This window comes from Schistocerca nitens, chromosome 9, assembly GCF_023898315.1.
Source record: "Schistocerca nitens isolate TAMUIC-IGC-003100 chromosome 9, iqSchNite1.1, whole genome shotgun sequence".
NCBI lineage: Eukaryota > Metazoa > Arthropoda > Insecta > Orthoptera > Acrididae > Schistocerca > Schistocerca nitens.
In genome coordinates, this window is record NC_064622.1 from 437,734,288 (window position 1) to 437,751,633 (window position 17,346).

General features: G+C 44.0%; 1 non-coding gene across 1 annotated transcript; it reads right to left on the reverse strand.

Moving 5' to 3' along the window:
• Positions 1-4,633: 4,633 nt before the first annotated feature.
• On the reverse strand, positions 4,634-4,708 carry Trnal-caa (transfer RNA leucine (anticodon CAA)). The gene has a single exon. It is a non-coding gene; the product is annotated as a tRNA-Leu (tRNA).
• Positions 4,709-17,346: the final 12,638 nt, after the last annotated feature.

Consider the following 17,346-nt stretch of genomic DNA (forward strand, 5'->3'; position numbering starts at 1 on the left):
ATGTTGGAATTTTTATGGATGACATTGCGCCATGTCACCGGGCCACAACTGATCGCGATTAATTTGAACAACATCCTGCACAGTTCGAGCGAATAATTTGGCAATCCAGATAGCCCGACACGAATCACATCGAACATTTATGGGACATAATCTAGAGGTCAATTCGTGCATAAAATCCTACACCGGCAACACTTGCGCTATTATGGACGGCTATAGAGGCACCAAGGCTCAATATTTCTGCAGGGTACTTCCAACGATTTGTTGAGTCCCTGCCACTTCGAGTTGCTGCACTACACCAGGTAAAAGGAGGTCCGACACGATTTTTGGAGATCTCACGACTTTTGTCACCTCAGTTTATAGTGCTTGCACTTCTTTGCTTAGCAGTGGATTTCCATCTGATCTTTTAATACTCGTATTTATATAGCTGCTTCTCTTTTCTCCAAAGAACTTCTTAATTATCTTATTAATCCTCATCTTTCCCCTACTTATACATGCTTCTACAGACTTGCATTTCTCCTCTAGTCATTTCTGAGTAGCCATTTTACACCCTTATCAGTCTCATTTTCTAGACGTCTGTGTTTCCTTTCGCGAGCATCATTTGCTGTTTTATATGTGCTCCTTTCATCAGTTACATTCCGTATCTCCGGTGATATCCAAAGATTTCTACTCGACAGTCATACAGTAGATCTACTGTACGTGCCCCCAGGAATAATAACGGCTGCAGCCTCCCATTCCTTTCAGCCGTTCACGGTACCAGCACGGCAAAGCATATTGGCAGATATTACAAGGACCGATCATCAAATCATCTGGACTGCTGCACCTGCAACTACAGGGAAGGCCGCTGCTCCTCGTAAGCAATCACATATCTCTCTTATCTCTCCACACATACTCCTCCGTTATGATTGCACCCACGGTACGACTATCTGTGTAGTTGAAGTATGCAAGTTAACCCAACTCGATAAGGTCCATGGTTCATGTGAGATCAGTAATGTTACACTGATCCTGTTTCATGGAATGGCGTAGCGTCATATTGATATGATCATTGTCTCTGACCGTTCATATTCTGTACATAGGACACAATACTGTAAAATGTATTAATATTTTTCCGCATATTTTGCGTTTCCTCAAGTGCACTAAGAGGACCAAACCCTAATTACGAATCACATCCGCATAACGTAATTCATTCTCCTTCGTACCGCACTGCTGACACTACACATGATGGCTCCTAGCGTTCTCCAGCCATTCGCCAAAACTAAACCCTTCCATCGTATTGCTACTACACTACTGGCCATTAAAATTGCTACACCAAGAAGAAATGGAGATGATTAACGGGTATTCATTGGACAAATATATTGTACTAGAACTGACATGTGATTACATTTTCACGCAATTTGAGTGCATAGATCCTGAGAAATCAGTATCCAGGACAACCACCTCTGGCCGTAATAACGCCCTTGATACGCCTGGGCATTGAATCAAACAGAGCTTGGTTGGCGTGTACAGGTACAGCTGCCCATGCAATTCAACACGATACCACAGTTCATCAAGAGTAGTGACTAGAATGAGATTTTCAATCTGCAGCGGAGTGTGCGCTGATATGAAACTTCCTGGCAGATTAAAACTGTGTGCCGGACCGAGACATGAACTCGGGACCTTTGCCTTTCGCGGGCAAGTGCTCTACCAACTGAGCTACCCAAGCACAACTCACGCCCCGTCCTCACAGCTTTGCTTCCGCCAGTACCTCGTCTCCCACCTTCCAAACTTTACAGAAGCTCTCCTGCAAACCATGCAGGACTAGCACTCCTGAAAGAAAGGATATTGTGTAGACATGGCTTAGTCACAGCCTAGGGGATGTTTCCAGAAAGAGATTTTCACTCTGCAGCGGAGTGTGCGCTGATATGAAACTTCCTGGCTGATTAAAACTGTGTGGCGGACCGAAACTCGAACTCGGGACCTTTGCCTTTCGCGGGCAAGTGCTCTACCAACTGAGCTACCCAAGCACGACTCACGCCCCGTCCTCACAGCTTTGCTTCCGCCAGTACCTCGTCTCCCACCTTCCAAACTTTACAGAAGCTCTCCTGCAAACCATGCAGGACTAGCACTCCTGAAAGAAAGGATATTGCGTAGACATGGCTTAGTCACAGCCTAGGGGATGTTTCCAGGAAGATATTTTCACTCTGCAGCGGAGTGTGCGCTGATATGAAACTTCCTGGCAGATTAAAACTGTGTGGCGGACCGAGACTTGAACTCGGGACCTTTGCCTTTCGCGGGCAAGTGCTCTACCAACTGAGCTACCCAAGCACGACTCACGCCCCGTCCTCACAGCTTTCCTTCCGCCAGTACCTCGTCTCCCACCTTCCAAACTTTACAGAAGCTCTCCTGCAAACCATGCAGGACTAGCACTCCTGAAAGAAAGGATATTGTGTAGACATGGCTTAGTCACAGCCTAGGGGATGTTTCCAGAAAGAGATTTTCACTCTGCAGCGGAGTGTGCGCTGATATGATACTTCCTGGCAGATTAAAACTGTGTGGCGGACCGAAACTCGAACTCGGGACCTTTGCCTTTCGCGGGCAAGTGCTCTACCAACTGAGCTACCCAAGCACGACTCACGCCCCGTCCTCACAGCTTTGCTTCCGCCAGTACCTCGTCTCCCACCTTCCAAACTTTACAGAAGCTCTCCTGCAAACCATGCAGGACTAGCACTCCTGAAAGAAAGGATATTGCGTAGACATGGCTTAGTCACAGCCTAGGGGATGTTTCCAGGAAGAGATTTTCACTCTGCAGCGGAGTGTGCGCTGATATAAAACTTCCTGGCAGATTCAAACTGTGTGGCGGACCGAGACTTGAACTCGGGACCTTTGCCTTTCGCGGGCAAGTGTTCTAGCAATTGAGCTACCCAAGCACGACTCACGCCCCGTCCTCGCAGCTTTCCTTCTGCCAGTACCTCGTCTCCCACCTTCCAAACTTTACAGAAGCTCTCCTGGAAACCATGCAGGACTAGCACTCCTGAAAGAAACGATATTGCGTAGACATGGCTAAGCCACAGCCTAGGGGATGTGTCCAGAAAGAGATTTTCACTCTGCAGTGGAGTGTGCGCTGATATGAAACTTCCTGGCAGATTAAAACTGTGTGCCGGACCGAAACTCGAACTCGGGACCTTTGCCTTTCGCGGGCAAGTGCTCTACCGACTGAGCTACCCAAGCACGACTCACGCCCTGTCCTCACAGCTTTGCTTCCGCCAGTACCTCGTCTCCCACCTTCCAAACTTTACAGAAGCTCTCCTGCAAACCATGCAGGACTAGCACTCCTGAAAGAAAGGATATTGCGTAGACATGGCTTAGTCACAGCCTAGGGGATGTTTCCAGGAAGAGATTTTCACTCTGCAGCGGAGTGTGCGCTGATATAAAACTTCCTGGCAGATTCAAACTGTGTGGCGGACCGAGACTTGAACTCGGGACCTTTGCCTTTCGCGGGCAAGTGTTCTAGCAATTGAGCTACCCAAGCACGACTCACGCCCCGTCCTCGCAGCTTTCCTTCTGCCAGTACCTCGTCTCCCACCTTCCAAACTTTACAGAAGCTCTCCTGGAAACCATGCAGGACTAGCACTCCTGAAAGAAACGATATTGCGTAGACATGGCTAAGCCACAGCCTAGGGGATGTGTCCAGAAAGAGATTTTCACTCTGCAGTGGAGTGTGCGCTGATATGAAACTTCCTGGCAGATTAAAACTGTGTGCCGGACCGAAACTCGAACTCGGGACCTTTGCCTTTCGCGGGCAAGTGCTCTACCGACTGAGCTACCCAAGCACGACTCACGCCCTGTCCTCACAGCTTTGCTTCCGCCAGTACCTCGTCTCCCACCTTCCAAACTTTACAGAAGCTCTCCTGCAAACCATGCAGGACTAGCACTCCTGAAAGAAAGGATATTGCGTAGACATGGCTTAGTCACAGCCTAGGGGATGTTTCCAGGAAGAGATTTTCACTCTGCAGCGGAGTGTGCGCTGATATAAAACTTCCTGGCAGATTCAAACTGTGTGGCGGACCGAGACTTGAACTCGGGACCTTTGCCTTTCGCGGGCAAGTGTTCTAGCAATTGAGCTACCCAAGCACGACTCACGCCCCGTCCTCGCAGCTTTCCTTCTGCCAGTACCTCGTCTCCCACCTTCCAAACTTTACAGAAGCTCTCCTGGAAACCATGCAGGACTAGCACTCCTGAAAGAAACGATATTGCGTAGACATGGCTAAGCCACAGCCTAGGGGATGTGTCCAGAAAGAGATTTTCACTCTGCAGTGGAGTGTGCGCTGATATGAAACTTCCTGGCAGATTAAAACTGTGTGCCGGACCGAAACTCGAACTCGGGACCTTTGCCTTTCGCGGGCAAGTGCTCTACCGACTGAGCTACCCAAGCACGACTCACGCCCTGTCCTCACAGCTTTGCTTCCGCCAGTACCTCGTCTCCCACCTTCCAAACTTTACAGAAGCTCTCCTGCAAACCATGCAGGACTAGCACTCCTGAAAGAAAGGATATTGCGTAGACATGGCTTAGTCACAGCCTAGGGGATGTTTCCAGGAAGAGATTTTCACTGCAGCGGAGTGTGCGCTGATATGAAACTTCCTGGCAGATTAAAACTGTGTGCCGGACCGAGACTCGAACTCGGGACCTTTGCCTTTTGCGGGCAAGTGCTCTACCAACTGAGCTACCCAAGCACGACTCACGCCCCGTCCTCACAGCTTTGCTTCCGCCAGTACCTCGTCTCCCACCTTCCCAACTTTACAGAAGCTCTCCTGCAAACCTTGCAGGACTAGCACTCCTGAAAGAAAGGATATTGCGTAGACATGGCTTAGTCACAGCCTAGGGGATGTTTCCAGGAAGAGATTTTCACTGCAGCGGAGTGTGCGCTGATATGAAACTTCCTGGCAGATTAAAACTGTGTGGCGGACCGAGACTTGAACTCGGGACCTTTGCCTTTCGCGGGCAAGTGTTCTAGCAATAGAGCTACCCAAGCACGACTCACGCCCCGTCATCACAGCTTTACTTCCGCCAGAGTTCGAGTCTCAGTCAGGCACACACTTTTAATCTGCCAGGAAGTTTGAAGAGTAGTGACTGGCGTATTGTGACGAGCTAGTAGCTCGGCCACCATTGACCAGACGTTTTAAATTGGTGAGAGATCTGGAGAATGTGCTGGCCAGGGCAGCAGTCGAACATTTTCTGTATCGAGAAATGCAACATGCGGTAGTGCATTGTCCTGCTGAAATGTAGAGTTTCGCAGGGTTCGAATTAAGGGTAGAGCCATGGGTCGTAACACATCTGAAACGTAACGTCCACTGTTCAAAGTGCCATCAATGCGAACAAGTGGTGACCAAAACGTGTAACCAATGGCACCATATACCATCACACCCAGTGATACGCCAGTATGGCGATGAGGAATACGCGCTTCCAATTTGCGTTCACCGCGATGTCGCCAAACACGGATGCGATCATCATGATGCTGTAAAGAGAACCTGGATTCATCCGAAAAAATGACGTTTTGCCATTCGTGTACCCAGGTTGGTCGTTGAGTACACCATCGCAGGCGCTCCTGTCTATGATGCAGCGTCAAGGGTAACTGCAACCATGGTCTCCGAGCTGATAGTCCATGCTGCTGCAACGTTGTCGAACTGTTCGTGCAGATGGTTGTTGTCTTGCAAACGTTCCCATCTGTTGACTCAGGGATCGAGACGTGGCTGCACGATCCGTTACAGCCGTGCGGATAAGATGCCTGTCATTTCGACTACTAGTGATACGAGGCCGTTGGGATCCATCACGGCGATCCGTATTACCCTCCTGAAACCAACGATTCCATATTCTGCTAGCAGTCATTGGATCTCGACCAACGCGAGCAGCAGTATCGCGATACGATAAACCGCAATCGCGATAGACTACAATCCGACCTTTATCAAAATCGGAAACGTGATGTTACGCATTTCTGCTCCTTACACGAGGCATCACAACAGCGTTTCACCAGTCAACGCCGGTCAACTGCTGTTTGTGTGTGTGAAATCGGTTGGAAAGTTTCCTCATGTCAGCAGGTTGTAGGTGTCGCCACCGGAGCCAACCTTGTGTGAATGCTCTGGAAAGCTAATCTTTTGCATATCACAGCATCTTCTTCCTGGCGATTAAATTTCGCGTCTGTTGCACGTCATCTTCGTGGTGTAGCAATTTTAATGGACAGTGGTGTAGGTATGGTCAAAATAAATGTAAGCTTCGGGGAAAGACCGGTAATATACAGTACAAGAACCAAGAGGGAACTACAGGATTGTATGACCAAGAACGAAGTGTTCAGATTAAAGAGGGAGTGAGACAGGTATGTAGCCCATCGCCTGTTCAAACTGTACATGGAAAAAGCAAAGATGAAAATAAAAGAAAGGTGCAAGGATGGGCTTAAAATTCAGCGTGAAAGGATATCAGTAGTAAGATTCGCCGATGATATTGTATCCTCAATGAAAGTTATAACAGAGCATTAAGTGGAAGGTCTGGGGGTGAGGCAGTATGTGTAATACAAAAGTTCTAAGCATAATTTTATTGTAACTAACCATGCAGTAAAATTCACTGATACTCTTAAAACCAAATTTTTCTAGGCCATAGGAAATAACTGATTTAAAACAATATGTCAAAAAAACTTTACAATGAAACGTTTAATGTAATGTGGCAGCTTGGCCAATAAAAACTTCACAACCATAAGTGAATGTAACACATGCGCTCATCCTATCAATATTACTGCAGTTCCTCATTCGTCTATCTTTGCTCAGTGCAAACGGTTACAAAAGAAAACACAACTATCAGATTTTGTCTGTGGAAGGGACAAGAAAATAACTATCTGAATACAGTACATATGAGTAGCACGACAAGTTTCCGGACTCCGTCCTCCACGTAGCTGGTGGCTCCGGCAGTCCCTCGTGGCAGTCGGCAGAGGGCGACACTTCAGTGGCGCCGGCCGCCCACACTGTAGTACCGACGCGGGAAGGCTGGGCGCGGCATTCAGAGGCGTTGGACAAGTGGCGATGATACAATCGGCACAAAGTGAAGAAGAATTACAGGATTTGTTGAACTGGGATGAACACTCTAATGAGTATAGAATATGAACTGAGAGTAAATCGAAGAAAGACGAAAGTAATGGGAAGTAGCAGAAATGAAAACAGAGCGAAACTTCTGATCATGAAGTGGACGAATTTAAGGAATTCTGCTACCTATAGTTCAATTCTTTTATCTTGGCGGTTCGCGCATGCCCGCCCAGACGCGGGAGATTGCTGCGTTGCCAGTTGTACGCGCCAAGAGAAGCAGCGCCATAGCATATTTCGCAAACTTACGTTTACGGGGGAGCGCGCAGTTTATGAAGTAAAGCCACCACGGCCGCATTAACCCTTTCGCTGCTACAGAGACGTGCTCCCCGCATTCCGCGATGTGCGCGATTTTGTCATGATTGCACTGCTCGCCTGTGCAGACACATAGTGTTTCGACTGCTTTGATACACTTTGTCATTTGATTTCAAAAAAACTATTTGGCCCAAAAATTTGATTTGTACACATCTTCTCGACTGATACCTTCCCCCCATAAATGCCTTAATTTTGTTTCGATGTTCAACGCAGTTATTGTGCAGCATTATATGTAGTAAACCACTGCACGAAATTTTGAATAGTTTGCAGATGTAAAAGCCTATAGCGTATACTTTCCATGTGGTCCATTTTAGTTGCCACTAGAAATTTCAAAAAATTACATTCAAACGAATAAAATTCATGAAGTAAGGCACTTCGATATTGTTTTTAATTAAAGAAAATATTAAGCAGCAAAGAGGGGTTGAACTTAGAACCTTTAGCTTCACAGCCATACACTTTAACCATTACGCTAACGCAACTCGTCGCTACAATAATTCCTCGGAGGACTTTAAAATATCACGCAAAATACCGACAAACATTTGGTATGACTCACGTTTCGTCGAAGTACAATAGGAAATAACAATTACCGCTGTTCTTTATTGCGAAAAAGCGGTTAGTGATAATGATACAAACACCTTTCCTTGCTATCGCCTGAATTAGGAGGCTTATTGCTTGTTTGGTTTAATTAATTAATAGAATATGAAGCAATTGGTATAAAGAATACTTTTTCCAAACTTTCTATAAAAGAAAGTCTGCTATCAAGACATTACTTTTGTTCGATTACTTTATTTATGACTGAACGTTTCTAAAACTGAAGACACTCGTCCGTGCTCTGCACTGTAGTCGAGCTCTGGCAACGTCGTTCTATGTTAATTGGCTGACTGTGTTTTGTGACGTCAGATGCGCAGAACGAACCTAAACTCGGCCGCCGTCATAAATGACGCGCACTTTGGGCAGCAAAACAATTCATGACGGACGAAGCAAGGAGGGAATCAAAAGCAGACTAGCACGGCAATAAAGGCCGCCTGCCCAAGAGAAGTATACTTATAGCATACATAGGCCTTAATCTGAAGAAGAATTTTCTGAGAATGTGCGTTTGGAGCACAGCATTGTATGGTAGTGAAATATGGGCTGTGAAAAAACCGGAACAAGAGAGAATCGACGCGCTTGAGATGCTGTGCAGCAGAAAAATGCTGAAAATGACGTTTCCTGCACAATCACCGAAGAAAGCGTTATATGGAAAAGACTGACAAGGAGAAGGCAGCGGGCGATATCACATGTGTTCAGACATCAGGGAATAACCACCGTGGTACTAGATGGAGCTATAAAAAACAAACACCGTCCGAAAAGGCCTCTAAGGCCCAGCGGTATCGACGTGCCGACTGGTCGACGTGTCATCTTCAGCCTTTAGGCGTCGTCAGATGCGAATACGGAGGGGCATGTAGTCAGCTCACCACTCTGCCGGCCGTTGTAGCTTCTCAGTTGGCCCAACAAGAGCTGAGTGCATCCCGCTTGCCAACAGCACTCGGCAGATCTGGATGGTGACCAATCCAAATGCTAGCCAAGCCGGACAGTGGAACTGTCGAGGTGTTAGAATGCTATGTACACTTGTTTTAGGGATGTCAACAGTCATAACAGTAATATCGAAGGCTTCGTTTGTGAAAATTCTACGGCAGCTGCATCTAGATTTTAAGGGGCTCCGGAAAGGCTCAAAATCATAAAAAAGTTCAATTTTTACTTTTTTGCGTTTTCTGAATCTGCAGACTATTACCTTTTAATAGATATATAATTTATTCAATTCCGAAGACTACAACTATTTTTAAATTTTTTTTTGAAATGTGTTCTATATGGGCGTGACCCACTGTGGCGCTGTTAAACTGCTGTCAAATGGTGTTATTATTAACGTCCGTGTTCATCAGGTACATTTTAGTGATGTGAGATAAAGTATGTGTTGTGGCTAACCTGTGATGGTTCAATATATATCGCTGGTGTGATTGTCGATTGTTTCATGTTTATTTACTCTGTAGTTATCTCGAAAATATTCGTAATTAATTCTGTTTCTTGAGTCTCTGTTTTGTTGAAGTATAATAATGAGTAAAAGTAAAGTTATTAGAAATCCTCTGAAGGTTTTTAAGAAAAGGAGAAATGTTGGAAAGCCAAAGGTATGTGTTATTACTGTAAACAATAAAGACGATGAAAATCCCCAACATAGCTTGTGTCCCAAAGAAGAAGACAGTTGGTGTAAATATAACAAAGGATTGCTAACTGGTGAAGTGTACACTCATAAGCATAGTCTGCCTCATGCAATAGTGGAGGTGATAAAACCTATTTTCAGAGACATAGCAGCACCTGAACTGTTGAAAAAGTGTATTCACGGAAAAACTCAAAACCCCAATGAAAGTGTAAATAGTCGAGAATCCCCAAGACTGTATGTGTTGGAATAGAAACACTTCACTTTGGTGTGTATGATGCTGTTGCGACTTTCAATGATGGCAACATTGTAAGGTGCAAGGTATTTAGAAATATGGGAATGAAGATAGGTTCTAACATGGTACGAGCGATGCTTGCTTTAGACAAGGAACGCCTTCGGGCTGCAGACAGGGCTGTAAAGAGTCTAGAAATACAAGCAAGAGTAAACAGGAGGAGGAACAAGAGGAAGCTGGAGGAGGAGTTTGCAGAGGATGAAGATAATCCATCCTATGGACCTGGAATGCACTAAAAAGTTAATCCAATCTTTGTCGCTCGATTCCCAAAACTTTTATTTTCTCATACTAATTACATGTTTTCTAAGGATCTTCCAAACATATTTGTTTCAAACTTTCAGTAAATGTTACACAGTACCTTCTGCATAATTTAACACAGCCTTTTTCCAAAAAACTGTATATTTTTGAATATATAAATAAAAAATTGCAAAAAAATGTGAATTTTCATTACAATTGAAAAAAAATCATCTTTAATAACTGAACTAAAATTTTGTAAAATCCCTGTGTTAAGTTGTAGTCCATATTCCAATAAATAATCTGTAAAAAGTTCAACTTCCTACCTCAAATACTTTGTGAGGAAAGATGTCATTTATAAGCGTTATTTTAACATTGCAAGTATAGGGCGTTCCGGAGCCCCTTAACTTACTGTTTCTCGAAATGCTACAACAAGATGAGAAAACATCTGCTGAAAAGGTGTGCCCGTATACTACGTGTACCTGTACTGTAAATAAGAAGACATTATTGCAGTTACTGTTTACGTTCTCCATAAGGAGCATTTCTACCCTCTATTAGAAGTGTACCTTTGTGTACATTGTACTCGCACAAACCTTTAACTGAAGGAGATTGAATGAATGACTGGTGTGCACTTTCCTTCTGTTTCCATTTGTTTATTGTCAATTCCAGCAGGTGGACGAGAACTGTGTGCTAGTACAGAAGAGTCAAAGTCAATTTTACATTACATTTTTAATAATATTATTTGTACAGGAGTACGTTTTTACAGGATACGGTTTTGATCAGATCTTGGGTAGAGGCACTGAATTACCGAAAAAAAACACACACACATTGTCAAATTTTTAAACGACGTACTGGTGTTTATATCTTCGCGCAGAATACGGTGGCCGATGCGGAGTGACTAATTTTCGTCCAAAGCAGTGGGCGAGTTCATTCGTCTGTTCAACAGGGGAGGCCGACGGTGTTTTCCACCATACGGCCGGCCGACGATGACAGAACTGCGGCGCACGCCCATCAACCTTTCTCAAACGGTCATACGGAAACTATTTGTTGAAAAAAAATTTCAATTTGCCTTACTTATAGTTATATATGTCAGGTTTATGATGATGTGCCTGTCATTTCGTTAATGGTCAGAGTTATTCTGATATTTACATGGAAATAAGACACTGAGCGAAATAGTAAAAAAATTTCAATGAAACATACTGGTATCTATAATTTTGCGTTCGGTACATATTTTATAATAAGAGGGTAAGTCAATTATTATCCGGAAAGTAGTTATAAAATTTTATTGTAAGCAAATAGGAAACTTACAAGAACATCATTTTTCGACATATTCTCCTTGTGTTTCAACGCACTTGGTACATCGTTGTATAAGCTTCCTGATACCTTCATAAAAGAAGGTTCTCGGTTGAGCTGTGAGCCAGGAATGCACCGCTTCTTTCACTGCTTCGTCCGAGGCAAATCGACGGCCCCTTAATGCCTGTTAAGAGGGGACCAAGCAAGTGATAGAAGGGGCAAGATCGGGACTATATGGAGGATGATCCAGTACTTCAAATTTGAGTTTCTGGAGCGTTTCAGCAGTGTGGGCAGCAGTATGCGGACGGGTATTGTCGTGCAACAACACACGTCCTTTTGACAGCAATCCATGGCGTTTGCTTCGAATTGCAGGTTTTAGCCTGGCTGTAAGCATCTCACTGTAACGTACACTGTTTATGGTTGTGCCTCTTTCTCCATAATGTTCCAGTACTGGACCTTGTGCGTCCCAAAAAACAGTAAGCATCAGTTTTCCTGCGGGTGGTTGGGTCCTTAACTTTTTCATGCACGACGAATTTGGATGTTTCCATTCCATACCCTGCCGTTTACTCTCCGGCTCGTAATGATGGATCCATGTTTTTGTCACCAATAATGATCCTGTGTAAGAAGTTGTCCCCTTTGTTACCATAGCGATCTAAATGTTTTTTGCAGATGTCCAAGCTCGTCTGTTTATGCAACTGTGTGAGTTGTTTTGGGACCCAGCTTGCACAAACTTTATGAAACCAAAGTTTTTTGTAGATGATTTCGTAGGCAGAACTGTGTCCAATTTGCAGAACATGTGCCACTCCGTCAGTAGTTAATCGTATGTCTAAGAGAACCATTTCACGTGAACGCTCAGTGGTTTCTTCATTTGTGGCGGTAAACGGTCGTCCGACTCCTTCATTGTGCGTAACACTTGTGCGACCATTTAGGAATTTTTCAGTCCATTAGTAGGCACTCCGTTGTGGCAGAACACTGATCCCGTATTCTGCCGAAAGTCTTCGATGAATTTCGGCCTCTGATGCGCCTTCCGACCACGAAAAGCGGATCACTGAACGTTGCTCTTCTTTGGTGCAAATAGACAGCGAACAGCACGGCAGCGATAACGAAAATAACCTAGCAGCTTGAAAATTGCAAAGATATAACAACAAGTAAACAAAGCATGCGTCATCAACGGAAAACTACAGTACTACCAAAATAAACAAAAAAATAACTAAATTGCGGATAATAATTGACTTACTCTCGTATGTTACTGTGTATGTAATTTAGCTAACATATCGAATTTTTCTTTAGACGTGGGTGGAGGTCCGTATTTCTCACCAATCTCGAGAAAATTGATCTGATGTAGCACATTCATTTGTGATCGCGCCGCGCCGGCGATAAAGCGAAATTGAAATATCCACAACATCCCCGATATTTCATAAACGATTTGAGATATCGAAAAGAGATTTCGGCAAATCGTACCACGCAAAGAGATAAGTTTATTATTCGAAACTTCATTATCCACCGTGTTATTTCACTAACTACAGAAGGTTTCAATGAAAGAATGTCATTTTCGAGGGACATCGATAGCAGGTGAACGAGAAATGGTATGGGGTTTGGAACAACATAAGTAATACATTAGATGCTTTTTGTACCGAGGACGTGCTTCTTCACAACCTACGTACTTTTCCTCTGTTCCTTAGTTAATTAACTTAATAAACCACTGTTTTAGGATTCTCTCGAAGTTGTGTCTGCACAACATGTTAGTGACGTGACGTTTTGTAAATTCTTCTGTGTTTTAGCGAAAGAAGAAAATTTTAACATGGTAGCAGGGGAAGTATGTAGGTTTTACTCAAAATCCGCCACTCATGACGCTTCTCTGAAAGTTACAAATGATTAGTAAGCCAAGCGAAAATAAGTAACTGCATTTTCGGTGGAATTCTTTTTAGATACTATTCAAAGCAGAGTTACAGATCTTTTTGAATGGTCACCAAGCGTGGACGTCAGTTTAGTACGGCACTTCCCCTACAGCCCATGGCATTTCTCCTACAGCCCTGCCCGTGACATCCACCATCAATGCTCTCCCCACGTGTGTCCTGTCTTTTGCGCATCTACCGGCCGCGGTAGTCCGCGAAAGGTATTTTTTTTTTCCATCTGGTCAAAACATTGAAGTGTGGTGGAGTGGTCATTTGCTCTATGTGAATGGGACACCCTGTATATGTGTGCTGGACACAGAAGTAATACCTTAAAATTTCAGTTAATTAAGGTCAAATTAAGAACAAATGTCCGAAAAAGTACCGTTTGAAAGTAAAATAAGTATGAAGATCGGCTCACTTTCAAATCTCCCACTTCGGGGTACGCACACAGCGGAGACAATCATCTCGAGCCTGTGTGTTCTACACAAGATGATCCACGTGTTCACTGCACACGGCCCACAAACTATGGCCCGTGTTTGTGGAGCACCACAGTCAACCCTCCTAGTTCCGATCGTTGCAGTTTCTCATGGCTGTTGTTGTAATAGGGCAAAAGTGGTATGTGATGCACTGAGGTGGTCTGAAAAACATTCTCGATACATGCGTTGTGCAATCAACCATGACGTTACATAAGCTGGAACTTTAGTTTGACACTGGTTCAGTTGCGAATACAGAAAGGCGAAAAAACAGCATCATCTGTGAAACCACTTAGATTGCAGTTCGTATTCTCGTCCAAACCATTTGGGATAACGTGCTGCATCACGCCTATGAGGAAACTTTCGATCCAGTTACAAACTGGACGGATATCCCATAGGAGCATGTTGTGTTTGAAGGGTGTATATGTGGACATGAATCCAAAGCTTCTTGATGCAATAATTTACCAACGGCCGTATGATTTGTAGAAGTTTATTTCATTTTATGAACTTCTATGTGCTACCAGTTTCGGCATTACGAAGAATGTTCGAATACCTGTAACAACGTAGCATAAAATGGTGTGCCAACTATATTTTTACTAATGTGATCTGCTGGTTGGCACATAGAGAAACTAGCTTATTGCCCACTGCTTCACTCACGTAGACTGTATGGTCTGTACAGATTTTTTTTTTTTTTTTTGCTTTTCATTAATCAAATTTCTATGTTGTTCACAAATTGCAACACCTTCTAAACTAGTCACGCTAATTAAGACCTAGAAGCACGGCCTTCTCCAAATGCACCTCCGGCCAGAATGCGATTCTGATAGCTTTCGTTATGCCTTTTGCATTCTTGCGGTGATATTTCCATAGAAATTTTCATCCCCTAACACATACTTATTTAAATGTAACCGAGAAGTGAAATACCAGTTTTCATAGATTTAGCTTCAAAAATTCCTTAATAAAACTTAATATGTTCTTAAATATTTTCGCCCCAATTTAACCTCCTTTGCAAAAGCAGTGAAACACGTATTTTTCTGACAGAGAAGCTAAACGCTAATTTTCAAAGATTTAGCTTTGAAAATTCTTTCATAATGAAATAATTCATAAAATTGTTCATCTTCCATTTCACTCACATAGGGAGTTGAATTTCCAAAAACAATGGACAACTTTTTTTTGTTTGTTTCCAAGCTAGAAGTCAAAAATGGTTCAAATGGCTCGGAGCACTATGGGACTTAACTTCTGAGGTCATCAGTCCCCTAGAACTAGGAACTACTTAAACGTAACTAACCTAAGGACATCACACATATCCATGCCCGAGGCAGGATTCGCACCTATGTAGCTTTAAAAACACTAGCAGTTCTGTAAGAATGATTTATTTCCAGAAAAACATTTAACCATTATTTTATCCCCGTATCGGTTAAATTTCCAAAAATGCTGAAACACGCGTTTCTTTATTTCTGACAGAGAAACAAAATACGGGCTTTCGTAAGTCTAGCTTCAAAACTGTCTTAATTGCGAAAACTTTCAAAATGGTTTCCATCCCCTAATTCACCCCCTTAAGGGGGGATTTCGAGAAATTATTTCTTAAACGACGTCTGTAGTATAAGATCAACACCCTTTGAAAATTTCACGTTTCTATCCTTAGTGGTTTGGTGAGGCTATGATGAGTCAGTCAGTCGGGAATTTGCCTTTTATATATATAAATTGTAAGTGTATGTCACAAAAGTAGCCAGCTAGTGCGTTCCTCTGTCTCATACACCTAGTATCACGGCTGAAGTGAATCGTGTATCTCGCTACCTCTGCGCCACATTGCTAAGATCAGTTTGTCATATCCACAATGAAAAGTGCCGTCAAGTACGCTACTAACATTGCATTAAACAGTACCAAATGACGTGCCAGTTTCGCCTGCTTTCTCTGTCTCCATTTCATGTTAATCTTTCTGAACAACGATGACCAGAAATCAGGATGATTTCATATTAAAATCCACGACAGTCACGTCCTTCAGGCACCAACCAGATCTTCGATACTACGACCCAAACTTCAAAGGCTGTAACATAACATGTTTTACTGATCTCTTGTGAGGAGCTTTTGGAAGATTCGATTGCAGTCTGCGTATATTTTAATTCAGCAGGTGCACTATTTTCTTCGCACACGAGGAATTATAAGGAAAAAATCCTTTAAGCTATGTAGAAGTTAACAGAGGGGGAAATAATTTCACATTTTGCTCCATTTAAAGTCGACCACAACCAGACAAGCAGAAAAAACAATGCACTTGCCACTTAGCACAACTTGGATGACGCGGATTATGCATGCGGCAACCAGGGAGGGAAATTATAGCTCCAGTTCAAGTTTGCGGAATCTAAGAAGTGATTCATAACTTATGGCTATCGTGACGTGACGAGTGATTTCGTTTGTAGTAACTGTAAAAATGCTGCAACATTGAATTTCCCTCTCCCTTTGGTCAAGCGTCACATATACACTGAAGCGGCAAAGAAACTGGTATAGGCATGCGTATTCAAATACAGTGATATGTAAATAGGTAGAATAGGGAGCTGCGGTCGGCTCCGGCTATATAACACATGTGTCTGGTGCAGTTGTCAGATCGGTTACTGCTGCTACAATGGCAGGTTATCAACCATTCAACGAAACATCGTCGATATGGGCTTTCGGATACGAAGGCCCACTCTTGTACCCTTGATGACCGCATGACACAAAGCTTTATGCCTCACCTGGACCCGTCAACACCGACAATGGAGCCGGCAGGTGTGGCCAAGCGGTTCTAGGCGCTTCAGTCTGCGACCGCGCGACCGCTACGGTCGCAGGTTCGAATCCTGCCTTGGGCATGGATGTGTGTGATGTCCTTAGGTTAGTTAGGTTTAAGTAGTTCTAAGTTCTTGGGGACTGATGACCTCAGATGTTGAGTCCCATAGTGCTCAGAGCCATTTGAACCGACAATGGACTGTTGATGGCTGGAAGCATGTTGTCTGGTCGGAGGAGTCTCGTTTCAAATTGTATCGAGAGGATGGACGTGTACGGGTATGGAGACAACCTCATGAATCTATGGACCCTGCATGTCAGCAGTTGATTGTTCAGGCTGGTGGAGACTCTGTAGTGGTGTGAGCCGTGTGCAGTTGGAGCTATATGTGACCCCTGATAAGTCTAGATACGACTGTGACAGGTGACACCTACGTAAGCATCCTGTGTGATTACCTGCATCCACTCACGTCCAATGAGAATTTCGACGGACGTGGGCAATTCCAGCAGGACAATGCGACACCCCACACGTTCTGAATTTCTCCAGGAACACTCTTCTGAAATCAAACACTTCCGCTGGACACCAAACTCCCTCCAGACATGAACATTATTGAGCATATCTGGGTTGCCTTGCAACGTGCTGTTCAGAAGAGATCTCCACTCCCTCGTACTCTTACCGATTTATGGACAGCACTGCAGGACTTATGGTGTCAGTTCCCTCCAGCTCTACTTCAGACATTAGTCGAGTCCATTTCACGTCGTGTTGCAGCACTTCTGTGTGCTCGCGGGAGACCTACACGATAT